This window comes from Folsomia candida, unplaced genomic scaffold (assembly GCF_002217175.1).
Source record: "Folsomia candida strain VU population unplaced genomic scaffold, ASM221717v1 Fcan01_Sc010, whole genome shotgun sequence".
In the NCBI taxonomy this organism is placed as follows: Eukaryota; Metazoa; Arthropoda; class Collembola; order Entomobryomorpha; family Isotomidae; genus Folsomia; species Folsomia candida.
In genome coordinates this window covers 971,391-979,484 of record NW_019091202.1, presented here as the reverse complement: position 1 = coordinate 979,484, position 8,094 = coordinate 971,391, and the positions used below count along the sequence as shown (strand labels likewise).

Sequence of the window (8,094 nt, the reverse complement as noted above, 5' to 3'; positions counted from 1 at the left end):
CTTTTTCTAGTTTTACTTCCGTCACGGAAAATTACTTCCACTTCCGTTGCAGACAAACATTTCCAGCTTATAATGTAGGTTACATCATACTGTTCATTAAAAGTAGCCACCCGCAGAACCTGCACCCACAAATACTCGTGCACTGCTGCCCAAAACACTTAACCCGTTTAACCTACGAACACACGGGGTATGTATTGGACACCGTGATTACATACTCTCACTGCATCCACTAGTAACATCTCATCACTAATTTTTCACCTTACCTTAACAATTTTGGATATTTTTAATGCATAACAAACCTCTTTATGACTTGGCTTATGGATTAATATTAACTTGTTCTGTTATGTTCGTTTGTATGAAAATGGTGAAAACAGTCTGTGAATTAAAACAAAGTTGGGAGAACTGAGGAGGTGAAAGAGTGTATTATAAATATGAAGGGCCCTCCACACAACTTTGACATATACTTACAGCCGCCATATACCAGTCGTCTTCATCAGCTCCAAACTTTCATCGCAGAAATTTCAGGAAACTAATTAAGTAATTAATTTATTATTTCCCTGTAAATTATAATTAAAAATAAGTTACAACCTCCACAGGCAGGAGTACTTAAAGTATGTGGTAAGTTTACGTTCAATTTTGAACTCGTCGAGTATTATTTTGGTAGGCAAAAATCAGGGCTTTGGATAAATAATACATAATAGGGAGCTGAAATACATATTCGAATTTTAATCGACGTTATATTATTTCAAATTATTTATGAGTTACCTTAAAACGATAATCATAAAATGCTAACCAAAATTCCATAATTCGATCGTGGAAAACTAATATGGAAAATGAACTTATTTTGCAAAATTCAAGAAAACTGTGGCCAGAAATCGAGGCGGCCAAATTCTAGTCCAAAATAATTTTTAAAATTATTTTCGGTCATATTTAAATAAACCAAATTTGTACGAGTTTGAGACAAAACTCATAATTTGCAAAAAATCGCACATATTTATTACCTTAGATCTCAAAAACCACCAATGGACCATCGCAAGATTATTACGGGTTCTTCATGTACACAAAATTACGCAAATTTAAGCTATTAAACTTGAAAATCGATCTCATTTATCTCACGATAAATGAGACACGATCTCATATATACCTATGTATCTTAATAACAAATCTGCGAGGCTGTTTGGCATAGCTTGTCTTACATAAAATAAGTTAGAAAAATGTAAGGACTTTTGTCTCTCTGTTTTCAGAGAAAAATTGTTTCAAATTAATTATTGATCTAGCATCCTCGCTGGCTATGGTCGTCTTCTTGACGTGTAGTTGAACGTTTCTTTTCACCTACTGCAAACTTTTGGGAGGCTGCGTTCACGGCATCCTCCTGCCCGTTGCAGCACCACCAGCCCTACCCTTCCCTCGAAATCGACCAGAAATTCGCCCTTCTTCCTCACCAGCTGCAATTCCCCACAGCTACTCAAATTCTTCTCGTTCACGCTCCGCTACGAACACTTTTTCCCCACATTTCGTCCCAAGTACTTAATGTCGCCATTCCGACCGTCTAACATACATCGAGAAGGGCACGACCTAGCTAATCCTAATTGACACCGTCCATCAGAACCACCCTCCAATCGATCACCACTGGCCTTCCACACGTAAGGTGTGTCCAGGAATAAATGGTTCCGCGCTTAATGACCTATACATTACGACCTGGTTATTGATATTTATAAAGCCTTTCGTAAATTGTAGGTAGGAACCATACATGTAAGTTTTTGCTTCGAAGGATTTTTCTGACTTCATTGTTTGTCACCAATCCGACTTTCCGTACCAACCCTCAAATTACCAATTTTCAACCCGATTGCGAAATGTCTTGTCCGACTATTTGGCGTTAACGTTCGAATTCTTCCAGCTTTTTCGTCTTGAAGTAAACGTTAGAGTATCTTCCTTTGCACAAGGCCCAAAACTTTTAGATTTCTCGCATATAAGGAGATTTGTAGAGTCCGCTGTTTTAAGCATATCTTTCTCAATGTTATACGTCGCATGATTAACTAGGAATTTTACGGGGAATTTAGTTTTTACGTGCAAGTTTTGTTGATAATCTACACTGGCAAGGCTGCCTGCGTGAAAAAATGTGCTTTCCGAAGTCTTTGAGGGGTCAGGGACGACGTGGGTCTCATCATCATTGATGATAATTTTTAATGACATTTGTTGATATAATTTTTTGTAACATTTTTGGATTGTACTTTTTTGGTCTTTAACGTACTTTGTGAGACGTTGTTTATTTTTTTCTGTAATTCCCGGTTCATGAACTTTAATGCTGCGGAACAAACTTTTTGAAATTTGCAGTAGCCGACCAGCCCCACGATTTGACGTGGAAGAGTTATTGCTGAAGAGTTTTTTAATGTCTTTCGAGATTTGGCGGGTGGCTATGACAAGAGATGGTCTGGAATGTTTTTTGAATTCCACTTTTTGTTATCCTCATACATCGAAATATGAAGATAGATTGTCGTTTCGTGACATGTTTCCGTTTTGGTGTACTGCCACGAATTGTTCGAATAACGAAAAGCGACTATTTCGCTGTTGTGAAAAACTCGATTCGCGAGGTTTTCACTTTCATGGTGATTGCTACTAAATTTCATTATTTTAACCAAAAATGCTTTGTATTCTCTGGGGGCCCATGTAATTACGTTTCGAAAAATAAAAATGAAAAATAGGAATCTACACAAACTGCGCAGTGTAAGTACACATTACTCGGAACCATTTATTCCTGGACAAGTTATACATTGTGCAGCGTTTTTTTCCAATAATATTTATTTGCGTAGTTATTTACATATTTATTTACAGACGTGCTTACGTATTTATACAGCCATTTACATAATTACATATTTATTTACATACATATGTATTGATTTGCATATTGACAAATTTAATTATAGACTTAAATTTTACGTATTTATTTATATACTTGCACACATATTCACACATTTAATATTTACATACTGCTTGTCGCGACAGTTTTAATGACGACCACCGTCTAAATATGACCACGACACACCCCAGTCGCCAAACGCCAGCGTCTAGGGCCGTAGCGTGATATATTCAAAATAAATATGCTGAACCTGAACGTGAACTTGAATATGAACGTTATATATTCTTGCCGCTAATGGTCATTTGGTTTGCCGCGGGAAACGGATCGGGTACCCGTTACCGCATACACGCACGAATTCTTTCGGGTACCCGTTATCTGCGGGTAGCGAGAACTAACCGCACGGGTAAAGGGTAGTTTAGTTTTTTTTTAATTTTCGATATAAATCAGTTCAGAAAGAAAGTTAGCATCAAGTTAGTCCATTTAACAACAAAAGCGTCAATTTATTATTCTTCCATTTCAAAATTTGTCATTTGCCACCAATAAGCGTTTATAACGAGCGTGTCTTTGCAGAATCCACAGGAGCCTATGCCTGCCGCAAATACTTTTCACGTCCAGAAAATGTGGAGCAATAATTGTTTCTCAAAGATAGTTTGCCTGCTCTAGAATATCCGTAATAATTTCACTGGTATTTCACTTAACAATTTTGCTAAATGAAAACTTCATTTAAATAAAAATTTGAAAATAAATCAAACTAAAAATTGAACATTTTTCAAGGTATAGCAAGATTGCCAAGCGGGGGTATCAAAAAGTCAGGACAAAAATTAGGAATCGCATGATACTAATCTTTCCGCTGAATGACCCCTTCGAAGAAAATTAAATATTTTGTATCTTTTTCCTCGACTGGAAGAAATCCATGGTGAACTTTAACTCTGGCACCGAAATAGTTTCCTTTAAACTAGCCATTCAGCAGTAATATAAGTGCCATGTAATTCTTACTTTTAGGCTTAATTTTTGCATATACATAAATCGCTAAGAAATACCGGCATAGCTTGAAAAACGACCTAATTGTAAGTAAAAAGTTTGGTTTCAGAAATAACGAGTAGAGGTGAGCCGGGCCTGGACTTTTCAAAGCCCGGCCCGCCCAAGCTCGGTTCAAAAGCCCATCTCAAAAGCCCAGGCCCGCCCAGGCCCAGAAAAATTAAGCCCAGGCCCGCCCAAGCCCATTGGGCTTTTTGTGAAAAAAGCCCGCCCAGGCCCAGGCCCATCGGGCTACCCATTGGGCTTTTTGTCAAGGCTAGGTGTAAATGAATGATTACCAAAAATACCCAGCATTCAAGATAGTTATTGAAGGGCACCCTAAAATTTGGAAAATTAAATTACTTAATAAAATGTAAATTAAAATTAAACCTCTTAAATTAAAACCTCCTGAAAGAGTTGCAATTTTTAATTGATTACAGTAAAATAGATGAGTCAAGCTGTGTAGTATCGGACTAATTCAAGTCCTCTAATCCTAGGTGTAAAATATTTTGAATGTGTATCAAGAAGTGATTACTTTGGTTTTATCATGAACAATAAGGATATGCACATACGTATGTATGTACATATATACTAATGTAATGTAATGTAGAAAGGACCAAGTAACTCTGTTGTATAAGAAAATAACTGATGAATTAAAAAAACATCAAGAACTCTATGTGCACCGGTGTGCTACAATTCTGAATAGTGTCTCATTCACCCCCAAAAAAAATATGAGACGGGCTTGGGCTTTTCCGAAAAAGCCCAAGCCCGGCTGGGCAAAAGCCCGCCCAGGCCCAGCCCAACTAAATTTGGTTCCTCAAAAGCCCAGGCCCGCCCAAGCCCGGTTGCTGACAGGCCCGCCCGCCCAAAGCCCAATGGGCCTGGGCGGGCCCGGGCTAGCCCACTTAAAGCCCAGGCCCGGCTCACTTCTAATAACGAGTGACATCGACGAGCAAATTATGGCATGCGTTACTTGCATCGCATTATCTCAAAGTACATCTGAACCCAAATGAACAAATACATAATTGATCAAATCAAATTTATCCTGGAGTTTGGTTAGTTCTTAACCTAATTCTCACAACGGGTAGCGGGTAATGGGTACCCGTGCGGGTATGGGTAGTTGTGCTACGGGTAGCGGGTCGGGTAGCATTTTCTCTACCCGCGGCAACCCTAGTTAGCAGTACATATTATGTACATTTTTTAAGTTGAAAATGATAATGACAATTTTCTATTAATTAAATGATTACAAATTATCAGAAGTTACAAGCAACCGAAGCACACATAGGGTAAATATTTTCTTAACTTACAAATAATTTTGCCCTGTTAATACTGTTACGCTTTTGGTAAGTAATTGCACTCTAAATTGTACCGTAAATGCTCCATTTATAGTCACGGCGACTTCGCAGACTCGGCTAAAATTTTGACTTGGCTCTTCGTCATCCAAAAGCTAGGTAATCGTTTTACAAAACTCTTCAGCCTATCGCTGACTAATTTTTAACAAACCACACAAAAAACAGTTGCAGGGCTACATAGTAGATAATATTCAAAAATAAAACAATGTTATAAAATCGTCAAAACCCTCAAAAAAAGTTAGCATTCTATTCTGCAGAATGTTAGAATTACGGAATTATTGAAATCCACAATCCCTTTAAAAACATTGATACTATATTTATGTCTGCATGTATTCCATCAAAACGTTTTATTTGAAATTATTCCCTTCTCATCATTTACAAATATCTAACAACTTGAGTTATTTACTCGCTTGTTCCCCTAACGATGACTGTTCCTCTGGCTCCCGGACTGCATATGGCTGGTCTTTGGACATCTAATTAATTTAGGTAGTCGTGAATTAATTAAGGATTCCACATCAGCTGTAAATCTGCTTTACCTTATAAACAGGTCACTTGGTCATCGGTGTGCCTCGTTCATGAAAAGATACGAACCAGCAGTTACCACTAAATGGAAGCAAATCCTGATATAGTTCCAGGCGAAGATTATCACGAAAAAGATCATCATGACGAAAACTATTCCGCTAAACCTGTAACAAGTGAGCACTTATGTGAACAAATCTGTAAATAGTCATATTCAAAATGCATTTGCATACATACTTCAACTTACATATTTACATAGATATGTATTTTCGAAGGTTTGTCAAAAATGTTGAACCATATTTTCATATATGTATGTATGTACCTTACAGATACTTTAAGCTTGTCGAATTACAACTTCGTAAATAAAATCTCTAGAAGAACGTCATGACTCAGGAGGAATAAAATTTATTTAATTTTACACCGATTTCATTTACCAGGTATTTAGTGGGCAATAGTAAATTTTAGTGATTCTGATTGAAATTCTGATAGTAAAAGTATTATATGTATTTATGTAAGTGGAGTCTTATAAATAATGTTACTATTTGAACAGTAAATGCAGGCTGAATTTAAGATTTGTAGCAACTATACAAAATCCAGAGAAACTTTACTCTTTAGCAAGTTAACGTTACGTTGACGTTCCAATAAAATAAGGTAACACTATTTCTAAGAGTGTTGACTCACGTGGTGAGCACAACTTCTTCGTCGTAATAGTAGCAATATTCCTTTGAGCAGGAATCACAGTAAAGCGGACAATCTTCACCGTTTTGGAGCGGTATTTTATTTAATGTCCCCCTCCTGCGCTCCTTAATTGAAGCACATTCCACTCGACATGTCGTCATGACGACGGTACACAAAAAGATTGAGAACTTCATAATTCGCTAGCTGAATGTTTCCTATTTTACGTACCAAATTTATTTTTGAGTATTTATGAAAATTAACATTAGTTAAACTTGGAGATGAATGGTGAGCAGTAGAGAATAAATATTTAAAATGAAGCCCATTTGTTTGCCAAATTATTTGCACGATTTATTTATCTCTCCTGAGGTGTTATGTAGCTGCAAGGCTTATCCTTATCGGGATAAGCGACATAATAAACAATTACGATACTGGACAAATACCTGCACATTGTGAAGGCTCAGTTCTACCGGCGTCTGCTTACGTCAGATTTTGATAACACCATATCATCACTCCTTCCATACGGAATTAATCATTTGCGTATGTAATGGGGTATGCATGATTCCTCGGCATCGTAAAATAAGCAATATATGTAAATAGGTCTTGTATTTGCATATATGTACCTATAGATAGGTAACTACATATAGTTAAATAAGTAATTAAATTCAACATAACTTTGCAAGGATTGTAATGTTTTGTCAAAAAACCTTAACCTTTATACAATACACAAACATTAGGTGTTTTTAAATCTTAACCCATTTGTTTTTCTTCGTAAAGTAAATATGTTATGATACTAAAAAACCCTATTACACCCAATCCAATTAAAGATAACCAACTACCTAAACAACTTCCTGAGCACCTGCATGCAACAAAGAATTCAAAATACTTTCGTCTTCCCGCGCCTCCGTTTCCGACCAAAAATTCCTCTAGGTTCACGTGCTATCCTGCATACAGCGTCCAGACAGATGCACGGACAATGTCTTGATATAAAGTAGCTCATGGTACTTAATCAAATAAGTTCAAACTACGTATACATAAATATTTTGTAAACTTGAATGCTACTTAAAACGTTGGGCTAAATACTTATTTAGTATTTGTGCGGAGTTTACATACAGGGTGGTTTAAATGTCAGGTTACAATTCAAAATTTTTCAAAGGGAAAAATTTGCAAATCTCCACTAATTATCGAAATTTTGCCTCTGAAATTGAATAGCAATTCAATTTAATATTCAATTTAAGAATCTTGCCTTCAGTGTTCCATAAGTTTTGATAATAATTAACAAAAATCTTATTCCGTAACTAATGGAAATTTACGAATTTTTTCCACTGAAAAATTTGCCATTGTAAAATGACATTTAAAGCACTCTGTACGTACTAAAAATTCTGTGATTAGAGGAGAGCCATACCAACTGTTCCACAAACCCTGTTTCCATTTTTAGCAAAAAGCAGAGTGAGAGTTGGACTCTGGTGGGTATCACCACCACCGGCGACTGTCGATGCGACAGTGCCGTATGGTGGTCTGTCTCACTTCTCACTCTCTGCAAATTGTTTACCGGGATTATGAACCAACTCGTGTTGAGATGCTTTTTATCTCTCACACGAGTTGGTTCATCTTTGGAATTCTCCAGTTTTTTAAAATAAAACTAAAAAAGTGGGAGTTTTTTTTATAAAATAT

General features: G+C 36.6%; 1 long non-coding RNA gene across 2 annotated transcripts; it reads right to left on the bottom strand.

Moving 5' to 3' along the window:
* Positions 1-5,556: 5,556 nt before the first annotated feature.
* LOC110854731 lies at positions 5,557-6,738 on the bottom strand. Of its 2 annotated transcripts, none has more exons than XR_004835665.1 (3): positions 5,993-6,738; positions 5,763-5,912; positions 5,557-5,699 (listed from the first exon to the last, which is right to left on the bottom strand). It is a non-coding gene; the product is annotated as an uncharacterized LOC110854731 (long non-coding RNA). The 2 variants fall into 2 exon arrangements; XR_002548360.2 differs by having other exon boundaries at positions 6,427-6,738.
* Positions 6,739-8,094: the final 1,356 nt, after the last annotated feature.